The 27,331-nt window shown below is 40.1% G+C and overlaps 1 protein-coding gene across 1 annotated transcript in view; it reads right to left on the reverse strand.

Annotated features, from left to right (window-relative positions):
* The window catches only part of LOC134531675 (very long chain fatty acid elongase 7-like), a 152,511-nt gene extending 128,273 nt beyond the window's left edge, over nucleotides 1-24,238 (reverse strand). The window contains exon 1 of the mRNA XM_063367467.1: nucleotides 24,141-24,238. The gene's annotated coding sequence lies outside the window, so the exon portion shown is untranslated. The remainder of the gene's footprint in view (nucleotides 1-24,140) is intronic.
* Between the last annotated feature and the right edge of the window lie 3,093 nt (nucleotides 24,239-27,331).

Here is a 27,331-nt window from a genome sequence, read left to right on the forward strand (position 1 = left end):
TGATACTGTAAATACATTTAAATAAGAAATAAATGTCTGTACGGACACTTTGTGGTAGTACAATATGTATTGCCAAATATATTAATATTATAATATTTTATGTCTGGGTTTACAAATATATTAAAATTATATCATTTAATGAATGGGTTCACAAATATATTAAAATTATAACATTTAATGAATGGGGCGGCCCTAATTAGACAATTACTATTAGGTTTCATTTGGCATAGATAAACAGAATCAAAACAATAAAAAGGTTAAACTAAACAATCCCAGTGTTAGTACTTAGAGTTATTAAAGTCCTGTAAGGAAAAATTTCTGATGTTCCAGTCTCTTCAACGAATGATCTAATTGTCACGCTGTAGACATCACTAAGAATTTGGAAATGTGGAGATTTGAAGTTAGCTGGCCAAAGGTGATGTGTTAAATGCTTTCAGGGCGCCTTAGCTGTCCTGGATCCTGGAAGGAAGCGAGGATGCGGTAGTCATGTCCGCACCAGGCTCTTGAACCCTGTCTGTGAACAAGCCCAAATCCGACATGGTCAGAACTGGTTCACAGACAGTCAGTAAATTGGCAAAAAAATGCTTACCAAAAATGGTGATGGTCGGGGAATAAAAGGTTGGCCATAACTCACCAAACAGAGAGTGGATCCTAGCGCTCAGCAAGGTAGCCCGTCAAGTTGCGAGGCGAGGACCAGCGCCGAACACGCGCGGTTGCCGCAGACGTTTCCATAAATTAAAATAATTAGTAATTAGTAAATGTAGCAAATTATAACTATTTCTACAAGGTACACAGAAAGACTAATTATTGGTTAAAAAGAGATTAGGGACAACATCCCTTGATTAGCCGACTACATTTTCGTACGACGACCGACTGACATCTTGCTGTTTTCTGGCCGATGATCCGAGGTGGTCAGTCTGCTAGCGCGGCGCGGAGTCCCTGCGTGGAGGCAGCGAATCGTAATTAAAACAGGCGATTGCTTTCGAAAGAAGGGGGGGGGGGGGGGACTCCGGCTTCCGGACCGAAAGGTTCCAAAGATTTCCGAAGGGTTGGTCGAGAAATACTGACTTCCATATCTCGAAGTAGGTGTTAGTGGCCGATCGCAGCGCTATCTACTGAGGAGTATCCGAAACAAGGAGAAATCGACTCGTGCATCTCTCGCACGAGGCGACTTCGAAAGAATGGAGCTTATGGAGGAGACTAGTTCAGCGCTCTGGTGGCTTGGAAATGAAATACGAGGCACTTCTTGTGGCGTGAGGTGCCAGGGGGCAGGCATTTAGCGAGCACTCAAACACCCAGGGGAAATAACACGCAAATCTGCCACGAGAGGGCAAGGTTCCCTGGAAAGATCGGGTGAAGGGGGGGGGGGGGTAGGTGGAAAATGCACGACTATGGCAAATTAACCTCTGCAGGGGCCAGATGCATGCCGAGACATTGAAAAAAACGACTCGTGGGTGTGCCTCTAGGCTGCTTGCCTCAGGAGAGCTCCGAGATAAATAGGCTCTGGGAGAACGCAGAGATAAGCCGTCTCGATCACGGCTCGGAGGAGAATTACAGGTGATGGGCGTGCACTCAAGCGGGGGTAAAAAGATACACAGGCTGACTCACAAAAGACTCAGCAAAATCAGATCTAGGGCTGGGAATGGATTGGGGAGACTGGCCTGACAAAGATTAAATGGTTGTATACAGAGAGCGGAAAAAGTTTAATTTTTAACTGCCAAAATTACTGGTAAAATTAAAATTTAAAAATTCAAATTAAAAATTGTGCCAAAAAATGCTAATTGGCGGCACAGAGTAACTGGGACATGATTGGGCAACTGGATCCAATTTATAAAATATGTTGGGGTTTGCATGAACTAGCGGTCGAAAGGGACGATGACTAAAGGGAGGAGGGGATAGGTACCTAGCGTAGCATGCTATATGCTAGTTGTAACGGCCGGAAGGGAAGACGGCAGGGGATAGGTAGAAATGGCGCAGCAGTGATGCTGACGATCTGTTGATTGATGTTACTGCACTTTAGCGGGTAAAAATTTAACCACTATGGTGGCTGTGCTCTCTATCAGACGACAAGAAAAGCCAAGATAGTGGCATTCAATATGTTCATGACGTCGCACTGGCTAGAGTTATGCCTTGTTACTAGTGGTGGGGGGTCAATCGTCTGGTAATTATTATTGAGGAAGGATATGTTGACATTTTTTACAAGTGATTCACCGGGAATCGAACCAAGTACCTCGGAAGTAAATTACGTAAGTGGGTTTTGCTCTTATTTTTTTATGATATTTAATATTTATTTAATAATTGATTAAATTGCACTTGGTGGATTTAAACCAAGAACTCTGGAAATAATGACACAAGTGATATTTCATTTACATATTAAATAAAATTACATATAATTTAAAATAATTATTTTGTTGTAGTTTCTTTTAGTAAAATCATAATCAGGGTGACAAATTACACAAGGAGGTTCCATTATTCAAGGTGAAGTTCAAAGGTCCCCCTTGGAGGCATACTGTAGTCTGGTAGTGAGGGAATTTAAGCCTCTTTGGAGACATTTTAAGCCGCCGACAATTTTGGGTAATGAAATGGGAATTATTGCCTGTTTAGTTATTTTAATAATTATTTATTCAGTTTTGGGAGCTTTTGACGTCACAATCCAAGATGTCGGACCCCGACACCGACACCACGACCGTCTACTACACTTTTCTCTAATTAGTCAATATCTCTAAATAAAAAAACTGCATCACAAGAAAATGGTTAAGTACCAAACTCATTCCAAGCAACATGGATATCAGCTCAAAGGGGCTTATTGAGTTAGGAGCATACACGAATGCGATTATGAAACCTCTTACAAAATATTAAAAATAGTATTTCTCTATTGGGTGAGAAATTACTCTCTACGAGAAAGTGACCAATCCTAATAATCAATGCCCTCAATACAAACATTAAAACTAAAATGCATTCATTTTAAACAAATTATGTCATCCATAGGAATGCATATAAAATGTTTTATTTATCAATCAAGGGCTGTTAAAAACTTAACGAGTTTACATTTACAACATAAATATCACGACATACTCTCAATACATTAATACAAGCATTAATTACAAGAAAATATTTTATAAAGCACTGGTTTACTAATTAATGTCATTATTAATATTAATATTGTAACCATTATGTATCTTACGTATGCGCTCCAATATGTAGTCACGTGCATACGAAAGAGAAAATGTACATGTACTTTGCAGATTGTGTTATACAGTGCTGACTTGTGCTCAACAGTCACGCTATCATCCACGCCACTCAGTCATGCCCTATCCTTACGTCTCTCGTCGCTATTACGTCACATACGTCACATATAAAGTGGCTTTTTCAAAAGACTAAGCCTTACAACACCCACAACGTGGCTGTGAAATATTCTATCACCCGCACCTGGGGTTCGTGAAATGATTCGCTCTCCAAACTATCAGCAACAAGTGACGATGGCATACCAAGTGGCGCCTGGAGCAGCGTAACGGCTTGGATAGGCAACTGGCTGGAGCTTCGGCGTGGCTCGTGGTATTATTCGGTGGTCGATGAGCCTCTTCTGACAAGAGAGCTCGTCAGGTAGGTTTTATAACTACTAGACCCGCTCCAAAACAGGACCGGGAACATTCTTATCTCATTGGTAACCTGTTCATAAAAGTCGTTCTTCAGATTACGTGACACTTTTTTTTTCAGCAGGAACACATGTTTCTTCTGTGAGACACTTCTTCACGGCTGCCTTGCAGGTGGCCTACCCACCAGGCTATGAGTTCGCCGCGTTCAGAGTCGCCGCCCTTCCGAGTGGTCACAGGGGTGTGAGCAAACCTAACAGCTGGATGAGGAGGGGGAGGGAGAGAGAGGAGGCATTACAAGAAAATACCTTGTGAGTGAAAGAAACCTCAAGTATCACAGTGAGAGTGAGGTGCATACCACTTGGACTTAGACTTGCTACTCATGAATTAAGTACTACCGATGATCAGAATACAAATTTGGCACATAATTTTATATTTTAATTCACGTTTCTTTCAAGCACAACTTTTTTAGACCATGCGTGTTTCTCAGTTACTTTAGTTCTAAGTAATTATTTCCTAAGTTACCAAGTTTATAAGTTGTGTGTTTCTAAGTTATGCTTTTCTAAGTTATGATAGTTATAACTTATGACAGTTGTATGTTATGTGGATTTTTTGAGAGTTCTTAGTTATGACTGTTCTAAGTTGCGTGTTTCTAAGTTTTGTGTGGATCCCCGGTCAGGTCAATCGCCTCTCGCCTCTGTGCTCCGGGCTCGATCACTGGCGGGGCTGAACCATGGACCATGGACCAGTGGGTTTTCTCGGGGTACTCCTGTTTCCATCATCCATTCACTCCGGCAATGTTCTTCGTCGTCTTTCACGACCTCGGTGTCGAAAATACATTAGGCACATTCGTCCATGCATTCATTCATTCATTCATATCCCCTAAATGAGACGTTGTTTGGAAAGTTGAGTAAACTATTTCGTTATACCACACAAGGATGTGGTCCTTTTCAAATAAGCGACACTTGTTTGGTATCATATATTATAGGAACCAAAATTCCAGCCAAACATTAGATGCTACCAGCAGTCATTTTCTTGAATCTTACCCTTTAAGAATATTTATTAATCTAATACGAACTTCTCTGTCTCATATAGCGATGTTTATTTGGAAACGGCTTAGAAACTAAGTCTAATCCCCAAGACCTCGATAATAGGCGTCAGGAACGCTGATTTCTACACTACCGAGGCATGATTGTTTCGTTTCACTTTTAATTTCACTTTCGTTGTTAATTTATGTGGATATTTTGAAAACGACAGGCAAACACTGATGGTCACAGTTGTCGCGTGACTGCTCGCGTTATGGTCCTCGCCAGAGGCCTGTCAGCTGGGCTGCAGCGCGGCCAGTCGTGCCAAATATAAATGGCGACAGTATATCGATATATAATAAAAATAGATATTTCAGGTTAAATATCGATATATATATATAGCAATAGATATTCAAGTGCCGATATATTTTTGATGTATATAAAATATATCAACGATATCGTATTTGAATAAAATGTTATGTTTCAAGAAAAACACTATTTGATTAAAATTATCTGTAAATAAATTTGGCTAAAAAATATATTTTTTATTTTTTTATTATTTACTACTAATTTTTCTTATGCTTAACATTTTCAGAAATCAATTTAAACAAAATCCATTCAAATTAATTCTAAATAAAAAATAATATATTTGAAAAACCTATCGAGACATACAGAGAAGAGAATACTTAATAATATTTAATTAAAAAAATAGAAATGTTTTATTTAATTTGCTAAAAAAGAGATAACAATTTATTAGATAGTTCCTATGTTTAGCTTAGATAAATCAAAAACTCAATGTAACATACGTTTAGATAGCAATTTTATAAGTAGACCAATTTCATAAAATAATAATATATCGAAAATATGACTATTTTCAGGCCGATATTTTATTGATATCGTTATCAACTAAGCGATGGATCGGAATACCGATAATTCCATGTGTGGAAAAGTTTTGTCATTCATAGTGCCCCTCGCTACCGCCGCCCCCTGACCTGCCGCTACGGTGATGCCTCTAGCCTAGTCAAATTGTACTTGAACCTAGAAGTAATGGTAATAGAATTTGTGGCAATGGTTTCCTACTGAAAAAAAAAAACATCTGAAAATGATGCAAAAGAGTCTACAACTCTACGGGCGCGCGTAGGCCAAATATGGCGGCTTTTCCAAAATGGCATTCAGGAGTGGGACAAAATGTATCATGCTGATGTACTGAGTTTTTTTTATTCCAGCTCGTATGATCACAAACCTGAGATTAGAGTGGTACAATAGATTGCAACACAAAAACGAAGCATTACCCCACTACATATCAGACATTAGGCTGGCCGCACAAGTCCTTCGTTTAGGAGTTTCAGAATGCGAGATTGTCACTAACATTATTGATGGAATTAATCCAGCGGAGCGTTCACGATCGGTATTCCAGACTCGACCACAGAATTTTGCCGAGCTAGACCGATGGTGTATTCAGTCAATAAATGTTGAGTATGCCGACTACCAAAGGAATCGGCAAGTAATTCACACGGAGCCGCAAGGGCCCAGGAACGAAAGCATGAATACTAATTTCAAATCCAAACAGTCCTCTCACAACAACCAACAGGCTAGATACAACTACCCCCAAATGCTAACCCCATTCTGCAAATTCTGCAAACGACAGGGGCATGTAGTTGAGGAATGTCGCACGAAAAACAGAATCCAAAATTACCAGAATTCAAAAACATCAAAAAACATGTAACTCGGTGGCCAGAGAACAAGCACTCTGCGCCACCTAAACTATATGCCAAGGAGAATCGCCTTTCCAACATTACCTACACTTCAGTAACAGAGTAGCCCCTAATGGGTAACAAAGATTTTAACGAGAATAAATGTAATTATTCAGGAATATTCAATCAGAAAAGAGGTATAACAGAAAAAAATTTCCAAAAAGGAAAAAGGGTTTTAAATCAGCAACAAAATTATCAAAACATTGCTCAACCAAGAAGCACAAAGAGCACTTTCCCTAACCTTACTCAGTGCAAAACTTGTATTTGTCCGAAGGTTCCAGGAAAACGTACTTGTCATAACATTTTTGGTAGAATCCCTACTGCGCATCCTTATGCCAGCACCTTGATTGGCACACATAAAATACCTGGATTAATTGACACAAGTTCTGTTCGCAGCTTTATTTCAGGAACTCTTTTTCGAAAATTGCAAGAAAACCATTTAATTAAGAAAGTTGAATCAACAAATGTGAGATGTTTTACAGCCTCTGAGCAGCCCTTACACATTGACACCGCTGTGGTAATCAAAGTCAAAATTGAGTTGTTTTCATGGACATTCCCATTCTTAGTGTGTAATGATTTAGCAACAGAACTTATTTTTGGCTCGGATTTTATTGCTAAAACAGAATTGGTGATTGACCTACATGCACAAAATATTAAATTTAAATTTAATCAAACTGTTGTCATCCCTTTGGTTAGGCAAGAATCTGTACTTCAAGGCCACACCAACAATATAACAACAAGCATTGAGCATGCAGATAATTTAGTTCTGGAACATCTCAGCCATGAAAAGCAATCAGCGATTAAAAATCTGTGCGACAAATTTTCAGATGTTCTAACAAAAAATTTGGGACGCACCCACTTAATGGAATACGATATAATTTTTTGGACCCAACTCCTGTAAAATGCCACCCATATCAGTTGCTTGGTCCCAAAATGCAAATTATGCGTGACCACATTTAGGACCTTTTGGATAAGGGGGTGATCGAGCCCTCGACCACCAGTTTCTCTTCGCCCACATTTCTGGTACCGAAACGTCAAGGTCACCATTTGGTGGTCGACTACCGAAAGCTGAATCAGCAAATAAATTTAGAGGCCGTTCCTCTCCCAGACCTCAACACAGCCTGCCATTGGTTCAGCAAGGCAAAATATTTCAGTATTTTCGACCTTAATTCAGCCTATCACCAAATTCCACTGACGCAAAATTCCAAACCTATCACTGGTTTTTGTGTCCCCTGGAATCTCTACCAATATACAGTAGTTCCCTTTGGCCTGGCTACCGGAGCACAAGTGCTGACACGACTGCTTGACCACGTACTAGGGGATTTAAAATGTAAGTTCGTCTTCAACTATTTGGATGATGTAGTGGTATATTCGGAATCATTTGAGGAGCATCTTAACCACCTGACAGAAGTACTCAACAGGTTACGCGGAGCAGGTTTGACAGTAAATACCAAAAAAGTAAAATTTGCTGTTCAGGAAATTTCCTTCTTAGGACATTTAATCTCAAAAAAAGGAGTTACAATAGATCCCAACCGTACACAGGCCATCGTGGATTTTCAGCCTCCTAAAGACCCCAAGGGCATTGCTCGTTTCATTGGCATGGCCAATTTCTACTCCAAGTATATCCCAAATTTTGCCGAGCATGCAGCCCCATTAAATGCGCTGCACAAAAAGAACATACAATTCCACTGGGGACCAGAACAGGAAAAATCTTTCCAGTTTTTGAAACAGGCGATAGCTAGTCCTCCTGTATTGCGAATGGCTGATTTCAGCAAGCCATTCATTCTACAGACAGACGCATCCAGCCTAGCCATTGGAGCAGTTTTATCGCAAGAAATTGATGGTTGCCGACAGCCTATAGCATTCGCATCTCGAACGCTTACACACCAGGAAAGAAAATCATCCTCGGTTTACGAATTGGAATGTCTTGCAGTTGTCTTTGGCATTGATAAATTTAGACAATTTTTAGAACACCGCAAATTTCTTTTGGAAACAGACAACCAAGCTCTTGCATGGCTATTGGCACATCCGAAACAACTGGGAAAACTCGGACGCTGGATTGCCAAGATTTCATCTCTTAAATTCCAAATCCAACACATAAGAGGTTCTCAGAACATTGTGGCGGATACGCTTTCTCGCATGTTCGAGAAAACCTCTGACGAAATTACCCCAGAGGCCCCCCCCCCCCCCCCAAATAGGTGTCAGGCTCTTCTTACAGACTTTCCCTTAGCTTTTCAAGACATACAGTCTCATCAGCAATCGGACCAATATATTGCCAATATCATTGATCAACTTAAGGCCGGTAGATCCCCAAAATTTGACAAGTTTTCAAAAGGACTTTTGTATCGACGAACACAACAGTCGAAATCTTTCAAAATTGTTCTACCGCAAAATTTAAGGGATATGATTTTCCAGTATTACCATTCTTCGCCTCTAGGTGCGCATTTGGGTACATATAAAACAATTCAGAGCATACGCCGACATTTCATTTGGGATGGCATGCATCGTGACATTGGCGAGCATGTAAAACTGTGCAAGCTGTTCGCACTCAGTAAACCTGCCCAAAATACCCAATTTGGATTCCTGTCATCCGAAGTAGCAGACCGACCTATGCAGAAAATGTTCATTGACTTCGTAGGGCCATTCCCACGCTCTAAAAGTGGTCACACCATGCTTCTGGTGTGCATCGATGCATTTTCCAAATTCGTCTGGCTTATTCCCTTAAGGAAAGCCACGGCTACAACCACAATTACCGCTCTGTGAAACCAGATATTTAAACATGCTGGACTCCCAAACATAATCGTCTCTGACAATGCCTCTCAATTTACTTCCAAGCTTTTTAAGAACATGTGTTTTTCTCACGTCATCCAACATGTCACCTCATCCCCATATTATCCTAAACCATCGCATGCGGAAAGATTCAAAAGGAATCTCCGTTCTGCGCTTATAGCGTATCATGCGAATGCACAGGACAATTGGGACAGTAACCTAATGTGGTTACAGATGGCATTCCATTATGCCCATCATGAGGGCCATAAAACAAACCCATTCCAACTCATGTTCACTTACCAGCCAAACACTCCCCTTTCCAATCTGTGGTCCTTAACGGAACTTTTGCCCGATGATCCAGCAGACATCCGGGAGATTTGGATGAGAGCTTACAAGAACCTTAATCTAGCACATGAGTTAAACCGAAACAAGTACAATAAGAAACGTTCCCCTAATCCCTACTTGGTAGGAGATGTTGTGATGTGCCGGGCACATCCTCAGAGCAAGGCCATTGACAAGAAGTCAGCCAAGCTTATGTATCGCTGGACTGGTCCTCTACAGATCCAGCGCTTTCTGACACCTGTAACAGTGTCACTAGTAGACCCAAGTTCGGGGCAGTATGTGACTAGGGCTCACATCTCCCACTTGAAAAAGGCACACCCTAAAATTAAATAAGTGTGTTATTGGGCTTTCCTTGCTCCTACCATAGGAGTCTCCACTAAATATCGGCATGCCATTCTTCACATCTACAGGATGTACAAAAATCCCTAGGTCCTAGTTCGTAAGTACACCAAAAACCATGGTACTAGTTTTAAGTTGAGCTCAAGATGTATTAGTTTTAAGTGGTGCCACTTTAGTTATAATTTGTGTATAATGAGTTAAAACTCACCTAAGTTAGGTCAAACGTTAGTTATCTATTAACAGGGTAAAAAATAATCCTGTGTGTTTGTATGTATGATGATTACCCTGGGCTCTGCCTTTGAGCGGGGGAGTATGAGCCATAAATTGTCATATTCTCCTGGCTCAACTTTAGGCTTAGTATAATTTAAATAAATATTTTAAGTTTTTTTTCTATAGCCAGTTACAGCCTATCAAAATTTTATCCCAGTATTGTACTCTCCTACTTAATGTTGTCTCCGGCCGTTTCATTCACGGGCTCCCACACCACTCAAGTTCTGATTAAGCATCGCCTCATGTCTCCCCGCTCCTCGGCACGTACGCGAGTGAAATTTCGCACCCCTTCAGTGCTCTGCGCACGTCCTGCCACACGCTACCTTTGCTTCCGTCAGCCCTTTTAGGCACACCCGTAGCTCAAGCTACAGTTGACCGAAGCAACTTTGGTCAGGTTCGCCGGCACAGGTTACAGTCGGTCCCGACACGCCTCGGAGTCCTGTAGGCGGCCTTTCCCACTACGCAGCACTACCCCCCTTCTCTTTTCCCCTCTATCCATTCCAGATCCTTCCATCTGGACAAACTCCCTCCCTCCCTCCTGGTCTCTATAACAGACCCCAGGCCGGCGAATGGACAGCTTGCGCCATCTCCCGGCGGCACGGCGAACTAAATTACCTTCTCTTAGGCGTCGGGGCGAGCGCTCTGGCGGCCACGACCATACTTAATCTAAGTTCCTTTCCTCTCCGACAGAGCTCGCACCAAGAGGGCTCCATATGGTACAAGCTTTCGCTAGTTCCCCCCCCCTCCCGCGGGACTCTTGCATACCAACACAGTCAGTTCCTGTTGTCCCCAACAGAGCGCTCTGCTTTGCACCTCTGAGGCCTTTAAGTTAGTCAATGAGCCCTCTTCATATCTTTTTTTTTGGAGGGCGGAGCTAGTACTCCGCCGGGCTGATTCTAGCCAATCAGCGACCACTTCTCCCACTCCCTAAGACTCCGGGCATCTCGCTCGAACTTAACTTCATGTCACCTGGAAGAGCGGGAGATTCTTCCTTCGGCGGTCACCGCGATAGCATCTCGTGCCGGAACTGCATCGCCCTCGCCGTTTACGTATTCACCGCCGCATTATAGTTAAGAGATGTGATCTCTTAAGTTCGGGAGTGTTCCCTAACATTTTTTTTTTATTCTTCGGGTTGGCTTTTGCCATTAGTAGCCAAGTAGTAATTTCGCATTATGTTTCGCGACGGTTCATCGCGACACCTCGCGCCACCTCCCTTCGGGGAGTGACTTCACTTAACTTCACTTCACTTCACTTCAACCCCAGATCGGTAAGTAGAAAAGTCAACGTCCTGTTTGACAATTGTTGCCTCCCCGTTATCCTTTTGCCCTAACTTAATTAGTTTACTATTCTTGACCACTGGATTCCCTTTTGGTTCCAGTGGGGTTTCAAGACTTGAGTCATGAAATGTTTCAAGACTCGAGTGAAGTTTCCTTTCAAGACTTAGTCTGCCAAATTTACGCTGATCCTTCCGAGATTGAAGCCCAGAACCTCCTAATTATGCTCCGCCAGTGAACAGTCCGCTATGCAACATTTTTAATATGTACTCCAGCACCAATCAGAGCAATTAATGTTTTTTATAATTATCAATTGTATTAATGTTAAAACTATTATGGTTATTTTCATAGTCTCATTTATGAAATGTATCATAAAATTGTAACTAATGACTTCAAATGGCCCGGGCCCCCTTTAAAATAATTCATTATTGATTCCAATAATGGTAATTTTGTAATTTCAAAGAACATCAAAATAATATAATGCAGATCTTAACTAACAATAAAAAGGGTAAATTTTAAGCAAACATATTTGTTTTTCACTTCAAATACGATCCTCCTTCCTAGTTCCCTTTGTGAGAACTAACTAATATTTTTGGTTGCTCCCTTGTGTCCTCTGAGTATACAGTTGTTACTGTTTCGCCCACTTGATGCAGCTTCCAGTATTTTCAAACCCATAGATAAAGTTTCTTTAACTACACAAGGGGCATAAAGCGCAAAGCAGCAGCCGAGTTCGAGAAGGAGTTCTTCAAGCTCGCTGTGAACTCGACATTTGGTAAACTGATGGAAAACAAGAGGCGGAGGCTCAAAATGGAATTGGTGTGCTCTGAGAAGAGATTTAAGAAGTTGGTGTGTCGTCCGTCCTTCAAGGACCGCACGATGTATGAGCCAAACTTGAGTCATGTCCACCTGAACCATGAGACCATCATTTTCGACAAGCCGATCTATGCCGGACTCGCAGTACTTGATCTATCAAAAACACTCATGTACGACTTCCACTATAATACTATGAAACCGAAATATCGGGAAAATATTCATCTGGCATATATGGATACAGACAGCTTTGTGTATGAGATTCAGACACAGGACTTCTACCATGATCTAAGAGCCGACCCTAAGTTCATGTCTGAATTCGACACCAGCTGCTACCCTCCTGACCACCCATGCTTCTCCCCCATCAACAAGAAAGTTGTTGGTAAATTCAAAGATGAATGTGGGGGAGAAGTAATGAGCGAGTTTGTCAGTCTGCGGACCAAACTCTATGCATACAGGTGCGGTGGCAAGGTCGAGAAGAAGGCTAAGGGCATCCAGCGTTGTGTGGTCAAAAACCACATCACATTCGGTGATTACCTGGATGCCCTGCAAGACCACCACACAAGGAGGACAGGTGTTAGAGCCATACTGTCGAGAGAGCATGTGCTGTACAGCGAATACAGTAATAAGCTAGCCATAACATGGGAGGACGACAAACGTTTAATCTGTGAAGACGGTATCCGCACGGTCCCCCACAGCTATATTGGAGGCGATGAATAATTTTTTTCTGTAAATAGTTTTTGTTGTAAATAGTTTGGCAGTTTGGTTGTTGTTTCCATTCGTCGTATAGTTTCCATTTTTTGTTTTATAGTTTTCATTTTGTTGTATAGTTTCCATTTTTGGTGTATAGTTTCCGTTTTTGGTGTATAGTTTATTTTTGTTGTTGTATAGTTTCTGTTTCAATTTATGTTCTTAATTTAATAAATAAGATTTTACCTACGTATTACTTATTATTTTTTAATTGTTATAACCTATATCCCCCAAGGTACTGATACTTATAAATGTCTTAGAGAATGGTAAAATGTAATTATATGCAGACAATCAGTCTGTTTGTAGAAGTCATAGAGGTAGGATGTGTATGAGTATATTAATTAGGACTCGTCAGATACCTGGGTGGTAGTGACGGCAACGGAGAATTTGGTGAGTACAGGCTACCGACTTGACTCGTCTTGTCCCCCCGACTTGTCTCGACTGTCTAGACTTACTCCGTCTAAACTTGTCTCGACTCGTTCCCGACTTGTCTCGACTGACTACATTTACTTAATAGGTTATACAGTTAAACGAGTAATCCCCCTATAAGCATACATTCAGGGACTTTGACAATGAAAATGCTTGTGTGTGAGTCTGATGTGCATAAGGGTATGTATACTTTGACGCATTATGCCACACCTCTCCGGTCACGATGGTTGCTAGTGACGCTATCTACCAACTAGGTTTTTTAAATTTGAATTTGGCACGCTCTGGCAGTAATTTTAAGAATTAAAGATGGCGACAGTGGCACGCTCTGGTAGCAACACTAGGAACTAAAGATGGCGACGGTGGCATCATCTGGTATCGATTATATGAACTAAAAGATGGCGATGGTGGCACCATCTACCAGCCAACTTGAGAACCAAGATGGCGGCGTGCGACACCTGTCTGCCGACTCCCTAACTAATATTTGAATTTGGCGCCATCTAGTAGTCTCTGCTGAAATTAAAGATGGCGGCGGTATAATATTTTTAATTTCAAATGTGGCGCCTTAGGTATGCAAGGCAAAACCCCCCTCCCCCCTTTTATCATAAACTTGCCGTCAGTACGTAGCATATATAGATTATTTATTCCTCTATATCCCAACTGATCTCGTGGTCTGGTTGGTAAGGTGCCTGCTTTCTAACCTCGACATCCTCGACGTTTTCACATCCCTTGGATCGAATCCCAGCCTCGGCACTGAGAATATTTTAGTTAAAGAAAAATAATAATCCCTGCTGCTACCTGGTGGCGACCAACAGAACTATATATGACATCACAAGATGGTGACCTCCAGCAGACGAAAACAAGATGGCGGCAACCAGCAGACGAAACAAGATGGCGGCTGATGTATACATCAAATTTCGAAAAGTTGAAGTTCGAAAAAAAATTCGAATCCAAGATGGCGGCCGTGACGAAAAGTGCAACGGTGACGTCACGATTCGAAGTTTGTGGAAATTTCTAGAAATACAACATGGTGGATGGATTAGCATAGATTGGCATATGGATTAGCATGGATTGGCATACGGATTAGCATGGATTAGATGACATCATCCAAGATGGCCGCCGATGACGTCATCCAAGATGGCGGTCGGCTCCTCGCTCCTCCACCTGTCCTTGAATCGGCCATTTCCATCTACTAGATGGTCGCAGGAAGTGACGTAATCCCCGAATCCCCCTCCGTCCTCCGGTGCCCCCATATGAACTATATATACCTACTTTCGTATCATGCATAGCATGAAACCTTGACCACAGTTTGAGATAGTCACAAGGTTTGTCTTTTGCAAGGGCACAGGGACTCGGCCAGCAGTAAGCTGGCAGTTATTTGGAATTGTAGGAGGAAACCATAAACAAAAGCAGTTTAAATGATAAGCCTGGAAATTTCTTAGACATGGATGAATTTTGAATGCAAATTATTAAAAAATCAGGCATGTTCTGTATTCTTGGGGTTAAAAAATGGTTGTACTCTGGCATCTATATAAAAGAAAGGCAAGACTCAATATGGTAGCCAGCAACAATCATGAGGAAAAACTGTACTCCCATTTATCATCGTCAAATGAGTGTACAAGAATATATTTTTTACTTATGGGCTTTCTCCAAGGTTCTAAATTTAGGCAAATTTATGCCAAAAAGAGTATACATTAATTCTGAGCTATTCATTAAATCGTTCAAAAAATGTTTTTCTTCTTTCAAAAACCTCCTGGTGTCAACCTATTAAATATAAATGGTCATGCCTCGCACTGAAAAATGTATAACGCATTGAACTGGTTCATCAGAAAATCATGTTACGATTTTGTCTACCAAGTCACACAACGTTTGCCTCACAGCCATTAGCCTGTTGTAGATGGACAACAAAAAATCTTAATGGACACCAGTAAACAGAACCAGCGACAAAACAACCTTCTTTTATATCAGCATTATTATTTTAAAAAAATAAAACAAAGACTTCTCTTTGCAATCATTACAACGTTTTATACACTATCTTCCTCTGAAGAGCGTGTCGTTACCATTGTTCTTGAATTCGTGAACAAACTAAAATATGTGCCATTAAACATTGGGAAAAACACAACTCTTTTTGAACAACATTTAAATGGCACTTTAATTACTCTTTGGTAAAACCATCATCTTTAAGAGCTAGTCAAGACAAAATTACTGACTTTATTATGGGACTAACATTAAACATTAAACATTAACTTCCTGGTTACACGGGCTATTTTTAAGTTACAATTTAAAGTTAAAGACGTATCTTCAAATTAAACTTACAATGAAACAATAGTTACACACTCTCTTTTTAACCAGTATACTCGTCCAGGCGAGTCCTTAATAAGCGTGAACATCAAATGACTCGCCACCGAAGCCAGTGGCCGGTGAAGAGAGATTCTGCTGGCCTTCTCTAAATGTTGGTCGTTGTCTTCCCCGGCAGTCCACCACACTCCTGGTGCCGGGGTCCCTCTCCCCAGTTGGCTGCATCTCCTCCACGGGGCTGCGTCGACTCCTCGGCTATCGGCTCCTTCGGGACTCGCGGTCTGGTCCCCTGGCTCTTTGTGTCCTCACACCTGCTGGATCTCCGCAGTTGCAGCGGCGAGTAGACGTGCCAGGTCCTCTGCAGCGAGATAACTCGCCCGGCGACCGCCCCCGTACACCTCCGTGGGGGAACTAGTTGTGTCTCTGACCGCACCAGTAGACCTTTCCGCACTCGCTCGATGAGCTAGCGGGCGGAGACGACCACAGCGAGTTGGATTCCAGCTCCTCCTCGCTTGGCAAGTCTCGTACTCGGTGGCCGCACGGTTGAGAGCGCAACTTGCAGAGGACTGCGGGCTCACTCGCCCAACGTGTGCCGTGCTCGTCGCCTTCGGCTCGTAACCGACATGGCTGCTGCTTCAAACACAGGCTCAGCTACTCGTGGCCTTCTCTTGTTGACTCGGCGTTGTCAGTCGCGTAGTCGCGTCGTGGATTTCTGGCGAAATCATGTAGACTGGCTGAGCAACGCCACCTTGGCGCGACTGTGTAGACAGTGTCGCCTGTACTGTCCTGTCTCTCTAGTACTGTGCTCTCCACTGTACTGTGCCGTCTCCGGTGGCAACGCCCTTTTTTACACTCCTCCGCCTGCTGTGGTCAGTTCGTTCTGGAATGTTATCCCTTGTTCTCTGCCAATCTCGGTTTCCACCAACTTTACAGGCTCAGGGTCTGCTCGCCTCCTTCCCCGTTGTAGATCGCCATCGATCTCGCGCGCGCGGCGTTAACATTAATTGACTTGTCAGACGGCGCATACTCGGGCGTTAAAGGGCGTTACGGGTAAACGCACCGTAACAATACGTCTTTTTTGGCCCATTGATTACACATACTAAAAATACGTTCGATATATAATGAAAGAAAAAGTTAAAAACGGACAAACTAAATCTAGAGTAAGGCAGTAGTTTTATTGGAAACAGCATGGAACAAAACCTACATCATTTCGATCTCAATGTTGTTTATAGGCTGCATGTTTGCCATTTCAGATGCTACGAAAATTTCAGATTTCCAAAAAAAACCAGCAGATTCCTTATTAATACCGGATGTGTCCATACACACTTCTTCCGTTCAGCCAGGTCTTTAACACTTCCAACTGATACACGTTCTCCTCTTACACATCAAATCATTCAAGTAATCATTCTGCACATAATAAAGTCTTTAAAAAATCAGTCCATCGCTCAAGATGAAAACAGCAAACGGAAATCAAAGAAAAAAATCGGCATTGGTTCTCAATTTATTTAAACTATAGCAAAGAAGAACAAGGTTTTGAGGGACAAGGTAATGAGGAAAGATCAAGCTTATCAACACACACTTTAAAAGCAATGAAGATGGTGATTCGATTTTGGATGGCGCACATGTTTGTGCAGGATAGCGGGAAAACTATCTTATTACTCAAAATAAAACATACTCTATTCAGTTTTGTAAGAACGAAAAATGATTGCACAAGACATGTCTACGTGTGTAGCTGAAACGATTGTGGTAGGAATAAAACGAAGTAAAAATATAAAGATCCAAAAGTACATTAACCATGAACTGATATTATTTTTGATGTATTTATTCACACTGAAATATATATTTTTTTGTTATCAAGTAGGAAAATTTTGACTTTTCTATAGCTCTTCAGCCAAGTTAATGTTTGATTATTAATAAGAAATATATTTTTTAAGTAGGCTACACCTGTTCCTAATTTTTCTATATAAGAAAATGTGATTTATATATATATAGTGTTTAAATATGAATATTAACCGATAAATATTAATGTTCGCGACATTAAAAACAAAGTTCAGGTAGAGATGACGCAAAATATTTGACTTAATATTTTACTTGTAGGGCTTTTTTTTTTATTGATATTAAGAATGAAAGTAAGAAGTCAGTGTAATGTTGCAACAATTTTTGAACATAAAATTTGCAATGGCACTTGAAACAAAATGTTCGATAACTCACCCTGTTTTACCTTCGGGCCAAAAAAGCACTGTATAATTAACCACAATACTTAAAACAAGGAAGAAAATTTTCTATTGAAAATAATAGGTTGTGTATTTAAACAGAGGGATTGAATTTTTTATTTTACATATTGACATACATATTATATATTTATTTTCTAATAATAGGTTGTGTATTTAAACAAAGGGATTGAATTTTTCATTACACATATTGACATTTATATTATATATTTTCTTGAAAATGAAGGTTAAGTGGTAGTGCTGTTGCTATGCCTGAGTCCAAGCAAGTATAGGCCATCACTTGTTGGAAATATATATAATATGTATTTTCAAATGATATGTATTTATTTACAGTATATTGTACTAATTGGTGTTGGTGTTAGTAAAGCAAAAACAATGACAAATGCTGGATGCAACTCATAGTTAGGTCCATAGAGCCGGCATTCGGCCAGCACCTATTCTGCGATTAATATCAACTTACGTAGCCTAATACTGTAATTGTTGTTTTCGTAAATAAGGTGTAATGAGAATAAATTTTAAAGGCTGAATTTTAATGCATCATTTTCGTGAAACATGGTTGTGAAAAGTTTCTGACGCGAAAAGGGCAGAGAATATGTACTTAACCAAAGAGATATAAAGAGAGCACTATGCTATACATGTTTCTGGGCTCGTTTTTGTTCTCCTCTTTGTGCAATGATTCGTCCTCCACAAAAAAAATAACCGAGAGAGCTAAATGAACGAAAAGTTAAGACAGAAAGTGTGCGCATGCGCTTGTTTCAGAATGAATATATATATATATATATATATATATATATATACTGTACAGTCAGTGTGAGTGTCTTGAATTTTATATTTGCTACCAGCGCGCTCGCGTTTCTACTTGTTCAATCAGCAGCATAGACAGCACTGTTGAGGCAGTCCCTACATTTTCCGCATAGATAGCGCTACCTGTTATTAAATTTCATAATACATTCAGAGATATGGCATATTCCAAACGGCCGAATTGTTGGAAGAAACAGTAACACGCACAGTTTTTGACGTGACAACGTCTAATAAATCGATGAACGCCGGCTGCACGCACGAAAAAGTGTCCCTTTACGCACATTGTCCCGTTACGCTGTGTCCCGTTACGCTCATTGTACGATTGCGCCGCATCTATCTCTCTTCCACTCGATTGGAACAACCATCGATTTGACTTTTTCGAGGCACATTAAACTTGAAACACTCCCATTCGTTTCCTACTTTTCCTATCTTCGTCCTATCCTTAACAGAATAACACAGATTGGAAGAAGTTAAATAGCAACATGTATAAACGTTATAGTTAAAATAATCTCTTCGTTAAAGTAATAAACATATTTGAATTAATGAGTGCAAATAAAAGTAAATTTATCAATTAAATTGTAGATTTCATTTCACTCCTTCTTTGTATCCATACAAAATAGTAATAATTCAATAAAAATGATTCAATTTTATTCATAACAGTATGCAATCATTTCATCAATATTTTTTTATGACGTTGTCACGTTAAACTATCGTCCGTAAACCGACTTTACAGACAACCAATTTTTTTATTGTGTATTTCAATAACATTTTTTGTTAGTTAGTCATATAAAAATTTTTCGGAAATAGCCCTTAAAGCAATAGAAAAGAGGAGAAAAATAAAAGAAAATACGGCGTGTGAAACCGACGGCTAGACGGCTAAATGCAGACTAACAATTTTCATATGATGCGATATTGCCAACAGCTTACTCATTAACCTAGAAAAAAGCACTTGCTAGTTATATGCTAATGTAAGCTATTTGTAATGTCTAAGTGTTGACTTTGTGCACATGTTGTACAGGAAATTAACTGGTCGTATCATCGAGTTGCGTGGCTGGATGTGAACAACGATGGTCACGCAGATGCAGTAACTGTGCGGTTCGAGTCGGGGCTGTCAATTACATCCATATGTAAGTCTCTCAATTTTCATACAAAAACATATTTTAAACATTCTACACTGTCTATAATACTGGAAAGTTTATTTTAGTTAATTTTTGTTCATTTCTTGGTTTTTGTTTTTAATAATGTTTGCACTGTATTAATACAAAATAACAGTATTTTTGCTGTAAAAGCCCGAGAAAAATATTTTTAAATCTATATTATTAGTTTTAATACTTATACAAACAGTATTTTTTTTTGACGTCATATCAGTAGATACCAGCTTAATTCGCATTATTTTTCTAGCTCTATGTAGAATCCAGATTTTTGAATAGAGAATGTTTGGTAAGCGCTGCGTATAAATTTCATGGGTGACAGGTAATGCCGAAGCACACTTTTTTTTTAAGTGTAAACATCGTATCTAAATATATACGACATCTGGTAGGAGTAATTTCCTGAATAGAACGGAAGTCGAATTTTCGGAAACGTGTAACTACTGTGCCGAAGTCGTTTAGATGGCAGACCCACGTGTATCAACATAAAAACGTACATAGTCACTTTCGTAATCGTTTGGGGGTATACCAAAAGTATTGGTGTGCTAAATGAAAATTTATGATAGTGAAACTACCTTGGAATTAATTTGGTTAGCAAAAATAGTCTTACAAAAATTTATCACAAGTTTTAAAATACGTAAGAAAACTGGCTTTACAAAGTTCTCCTTTCATGGTCTAAATAGACTTGTTAGCCAATGGTAGAGCGCGCGTTCAGTAATTTCTCGGTAATTTTTGAAGTGGTTTAAATTTAGTCGCTGAAAAACATTTTAAAACCTCTTAATAATATGATAAATTTAAATAATAATGTTGAATCAGCTCGATAAGGTAAAGGTTTGTTAGTAGGAAATATTTACATACTGATGTCTGTCGATTATGCAAAAAAAAATATACAAACATATACTTACTTAGTGTTATAAACTGTGTTTTAAAATGTTTCAGGTTAATTTTTTTTTGCAAAGCCGTAGTGGTATAACTTTTTACGTGTGCTGAAAATTTATAGCATTATCTGTTTAATGAATTTTAACACGATGGAAAGTATTTTAATAAAATTCCTTGTCGAAAATCAGTCCCAAAGCTGGAATTTAAGATTTTCTCATGTCTCCGATGGACAATTCTGAAGAATAGTTTATAAGTTCATGTTCTGGCTGCCAATACCACGACTGGTTAGCTTTAATATATAATTACGAGCAACACCATGGTAAGCACCTCGCCTGTCCAAGCACACTGATCGGCCCACTCATTTGATCTAGCTGAGCACTGGTGGTCACAAGTCCCTTCGCACTTCACCCTTGGCTTACTGAAATAAATACAAAACAACTGAGCTGCCAAAACTTATAATGTTGTTAAAGATTAGAAGTAAATGCACGCGTTACTGGTTTTCTTTCAGGGACTGTATATTTGTGAGTTTTAAAACGGAAAATGTTTAGCGCGTACAATATGATTGTCACAAGTGGTTACAAGGCACACTTATAAAAAATGAAATTGCTGGAAGGCTTTAAGTGAAACTAAGATGGAGGGGCGCAAATCTGTAGGATTCGCAAGGGGGCCCCCGGAAAATTCCTGATAAAGGGGGGGGGGGTAGAGCTTTTCACGTGGGGTTAACCGACACGTCATCTCTGGCTACGGTGCTTGTAAGTATTATACTGCGCATATTTTGGCTTATACAGAATGATTTCCATAATACGTTGTTTACATATAACCCATTTTACAGTCACGCTTTTGCAAGTGCAGGCACGCCCCCCTAATACCAGGGAGGCCCGGGCCCCTGCCTCCACCCCCCGATCTACGCCCATGCGTAAAGTAGCTGTGATTCAGTAAATATAAACTTGCAATTTGTATTGGGTATTGAGAGGTAACTATAGTTGTTATACTTGTATTGTATTACTTCATCTCAGTAGTTTCAGACGGTTACCTTTGGTGTCTGTTACTGCACTGCTGGAGGTAGTCAATGTGCAGGATAGTGGCAATGTCTAGGAACACGGTACCTTGTACCAGAGTAGTATATGAATGCGCGTCCGGCGGCAGTGTTCAGAGCGTAGTGCCTGTGGTGCCGACAGCCCAATTGGATTGTGACGTCACGGTGGCCATCTTGGATGAACTTGACCTTCAACACTGACCTAGACCTTTGACCTTTATCTTGACAATTGACCTCGACCCCGGCGGCCATTTTGGATCCGACATCTTTGATTTTGCCATTTTGAATTTCAGAACATTTTAAATTTAGGCGATTAATATATATATATATAGAGCTTGTATAGCATAGTAATATGCCTAGCATATATATGCTACAAATATGCATATGCGTAAATCGTATATAAATATGCTGAGCATATTAATATATTGAATATTCAAGCATACGGCTAAATGTGTTAACTGTGCTGGATTTTGAAAGACTCCTGTTGGTTTTCTCTGTGTGGTCCTGATAATTCGTAGCAAATTTTGGTTGAATTTCTCCGTGTTCTCCAGGTTATTTCTGAGAAATAAAATCTCTGGATGTAATTATTTCGTAATAAGACATGTAATTGTGTTTAGTGTTTCGCATAATTGCTGCATTCCTGTTACTAAATCAGTAATTAAAATATTTCAATCAGGTGGAATTAAAACAAAAAAAAATCATTACTCAGTCGAATACTGTGCATTTAAAAAACATTATCATGCACGACGATTTCCCTTCCCCTTGAGATCTAACAAAGCCTTCCTTCTCTTGCGATCATCACTGAGCATCCCGCATCCCACATAACGAATAATAATATTAACCTCGATGACTTTATGTAAGCTTTTGGACATACACCATTGCTAAGCACATGTATGTCTGTAGAAGAAAACTACAAAAAACACAAATGACAAAAACACAAATAAAGCAAAAAAATTGCTGTTGTCAGGATATAAACACCATACAATACTCCACAACAGGAATATGGTCAACAAAACAAATAAAAAATAAAGAAAAATGGTGTAACAGAACGAAAAAAAAACCACAAATGATGACAGCACAAAAATACCGAAACAAAAAATTCAGCACAGCAGTTGAAACGAGACAAAAACACAGCAAAACGAAACGACAAAACAAATACAATAGTTTTCCAAAAAACAGAAGAGAACAAAAAAAAAACCACAAATGATGACAGCACAAAAATATTAAAACCCAAAAAAATTCAGCACAACAGTAAAAACGAGACAAAAACACGACAAAACGAAAAGACGAAACAAACACGACAGTTTTCTAAAACAGATACAAGCGGCGCTTCGGGAACTGCTATCTGCTCCCGTCCTCAGGCAGAGATATCGCACCTGTTTTTTCGTACCATGTGCGTCTCTGCCTGAGGACGGGAGCAGATAGCAGTTCCCGAAACGTCGCTTGTTTCTGTTTTAGATAACTGTCATGTTTGTTTCGTCTTTTCGTTTTGTCGTGTTTTTGTCTCGTTTTTACTGTTGTGCTGAATTTTTTTGGGTTCGATATTTTTGTGCTGTCATCATTTGTGGGTTTTTTTGTTCTCTTCTGTTTTTTGGAAAACTATTGTATTTGTTTCGTCATTTCGTTTTGCTGTGTTTTTGTCTCGTTTCAACTGTTGTGCTGAATTTTTGGTTTCGGTATTTTTGTGCTGTCATCATTTGTGGTTTTTTTTTCGTTCTGTTACACCCTATTTCTTTATTTTTTCTTTGTTTTGTTGACCATATTCCTGTTGTGGAGTATTGTGTGGTGTTTATACCCTGACAACAGCAACTTTTTTTGCTTTATTTGTGATTTTGTGATTTGTGTTTTTTTGTAGTTTTCTTCTACAGACATACACTTGCTTAGCAATGGCGTATGTCCAAAAGCTTACATCAAGTCATGCACTCCCATTGCACAAATCATTCAAAATAATATTAACCTTGATGTTGCCGGGGCTGATCCCGTTTGGCGTGGTGCCAATCCCGACTGCTCAGATGGGTGGTAGAGGGATTAGAGCCTCGTGGCCTGAGGGATATAGCCTGGTGTTTATTCCAAAGAAACCGCTCATTAAATATTGCTGTGTTTAATACCATGATCCATGCTCATACATGGGGCTATCACTGTCCCGCCTGTTACCGTCGAGGGGTGAAGCCCGGCTCCCTGAGTTTCGTTCCATAGTCGTCCCTTACTCTGCAATACTATCGGTGCTGGCGACGGAATCTTAACTCGCCGCGTGTCTCCCGGAAACAGAGCCAGGATATGCTGCAAAGTCCTATTCCGTGCCGCCACTAACCAGTAGTCCCGGCCTAATCTCGTTGCGTATGGCTTCCGGCGACTAAGCACTGCGTACTTGACTGAAGCTGTAGTGATTACTCACGACCCCAGTGATTAGAGATGGTAGAAACGTGATGGCCACGACGACTCCTCGGCTCTCAGCGCGGCAGGTCCTCCGGCTCGCTCCGCCCCATCAAGACTGACCCCTCGCTCCGTCCTCAGCCCGCGACTTCGCCCCCCCACTCACCGCTCGTCCCGCGGAGCGCGTGACACTCACAGGCGGGAATCACGTCATCGTCGCCCGGCGAAAAATATCTGAATACACACAACCCTTCACAGTATGTTAGTAAAATACAGGGGCGTAGCCAGGGGGGGGTTTTAGGGGTTCAAACCCCCCCCCCCCTTAGCACCAAATCTTTAATTAATTTCTTATTCATCACTGAAACAAATTTCATATTAAAATTAATAAAATTTTTATTATTACAATATTTAAATTTAAGAACCGAAAACTGCTAAAATAGCACTATTTTACACCTTAAAATCCAGGGGGGCATGCTTCTTAACACCCCCCATACACAAATCCTGGCTACGCGACTGGTAAAATACATTACACAGTTATCTTGATTAAACATGAGTCTTGCTGAAAAGAATATATATATAACACATAAAAGAAAACACACGACGGTGCGTTGGCGCCCCTGGTCCTATCGTCCGTTCCCCAGCCCCTATCTACACTTTGCCACACACGCACGCTGGTGGTGGTGCCCTCGGAACAAAGAGATGGCAATGTGCAACAACGGTCTAGGAAACTGGAAGGAGCACTTGAGGCGACGTCAACCTCAACGCAATGCACGGCGACACCTGTTGGCAAGAATAGGAACTACTTTCAACAAGTTTCTTGTATGAAATAAATTATCTCTTGGTGACAAAATTTAAAACATTCTATTTCAGCAATTCTCCCTATTTAAAACTCTCAGTAAGCATTTGGTATTACTCACAGAAGCTTATATGGATCCTGGTTCGATGCCTGTAGCATTATCGAAAGGACACCGCTGTAGGTACTGCAGCAAGGAGTTTACCATACGAACAAATGCTAAACCTCATAAGAGGACCGAGTGTCTTTTGGGTCTTTGCCAAAAACCATTTAGTTATAGTCTGTGTCAGAAATTATTTGGTTTCAGATATTTCTTTAATAAACTTCGCAAGAGCTGTACAACCAGCTGACTAAAGATATCGAGGACGGGTCTACAATATCAACGAAGTGGAATGAAGGAAAAATATTAGACTAATATAATGATCACGAAGAATGTAAAAATGATAATTTTAAAAATACTTTCCCAGATCTCGCTAATGAGTTAAAATTTAAAACTACCGAAGAAAATAGCATCTTCAGGTGAAACGAAAAGATATTTACACTAAATTCTAGTCGCCTCCATGAAACTATGAACATTAGAGAACGACCTGAATTTGACAATTTCGAAGACTTTTATGAAACACCAGAAGGTGAAATGATCGAAGACTGTCATGAAGTACCTGAAACTCACAAGAGCCAAGACTGTTATGAGCGCTGAGTCCAAAACGTTGGAAAATATGCGTTAAAAAAAATTATTCTGATCAAGCGTGTGATGGTCACTGGGCCGGTGATGAAAGTGATCTTGAGGCTGGTGTTTAAACGGAAGACTTCAATACCTTAAAAATATTTATGATTAACATAAAAGGAAGATGACAGAATCAGAAGAGATTGATTACGCGTCATGGGAAGATCCTAACATATTGAACGATTGCCTGTGACTACTGATGGCATCGATTAGTGAAGGAAACTATACGCACTTCAGCGAAGTAGCCTTCATACTAAAATAACTGAGTGAAGCTGGCCACATACAATACAAACTTGATTTACCTGCATTTGTATAAAATTAAAAATAAATTATGTTTAAACTTTCAAAAGTAATTGTTTTATTTCTAAAAATCTGATTTCGAAAACTGAAATTTTGCTATACAATTCAAACTAAAATATATAAAAATCATCACCAATGAATAACCAAATGGAGAGAAATAATCAAGTAATTCCAGCAATCAGAGCAAGTTCGATCAAGAAGCATTTAAAATCAGGTGGATACAATGAAGTTGGAGCAATTAGCGCATTGACTAGTTAAAGCGATTGGAGCATTGGAGCACTTGGAAATTTGGAGCAATTGGAGCTTTAGAGCACTTGGAGCAGTTGGACCACTGGAGTAATTGGAGCATTAGTGCATTGAAGCAATTAGAGCATTGAAGCACTTGGAGACATTGAAACAATTGGAGCCTCGTAACCATTTATCCCAAGTTCGAATCTGATTTGTTGATCTTGAAATTATACAAAATAAAATTATTACATTAAAAATATTTAAAACTGTCTGTTGTTTTGACTCACGTCTTATACCAGTCTCTGCGAGTATTTATGTGATGTCCAGACGGCGGAGTCCTCAGTCCTCCTCTGACCCTTCAGTACGTTTCCTGATATTTAGTTGGTGTTTGACTGTTGACCTTAACAGCCAGTTTACCATCAGCAGTGAAGAACTTGGTAGGAGCGGAAATCTGTATGGCAGCGACGTGGACAGCACCAGAGATTCTGATGGCAGCGACGCCGATGGTAGCACAGATGCCGATGACATTTGTGATAACAGCTGCAGAGGAGAAATCAACAGGTGCTGTCGGCTGAAGTTGCGTCAGCAACATTGGAGGATTCAATTAACCATGGACTATCATAGAGCCAGTTCAAATACTGTGGTACGTCAATCGCTACCACTTCAAACGCTCGCAGGCATGAAAGAGGCGGATTCCGGAATAATGCACAAAGAATACTGTTTCAATGCATCGAATGTAGTAAACTAATTTCACGTTTAGATAGTCTAAATCGACATTATGAAATATACACTGGGTCAGTTAAGTGGGAGCAAGAACCTGTTTGTGAATATTAACCGTATTAAACTTGCTGTTGTTTTGACTCACATCTCACGCCAGACGGTGCGAGCATATAAGTGAGAACTGGACAATTAGCCTCAGTCCAACTCTGGCTGTGGTGCAATGAGGTTCGTCTTGTTTGACTCTTGATAATTCTATAGCATCATCACCATCATTAACGACGATCTGAATGGAAGGCCTACCATCAACAGCACAGACACCGATGGCAAAATTACTGACAGCTCCAGAGACCTTAATGCTAGAAAATCGGGAAAAATTTTTAAATTAATAAAAAAAATTATTTATTAAATTTTAATAAAAAAATCTTTAAAAACTCCGTTGCACTTTTTG

Source organism: Bacillus rossius, chromosome 5 (assembly GCF_032445375.1).
Source record: "Bacillus rossius redtenbacheri isolate Brsri chromosome 5, Brsri_v3, whole genome shotgun sequence".
In the NCBI taxonomy this organism is placed as follows: domain Eukaryota; kingdom Metazoa; phylum Arthropoda; class Insecta; order Phasmatodea; family Bacillidae; genus Bacillus; species Bacillus rossius.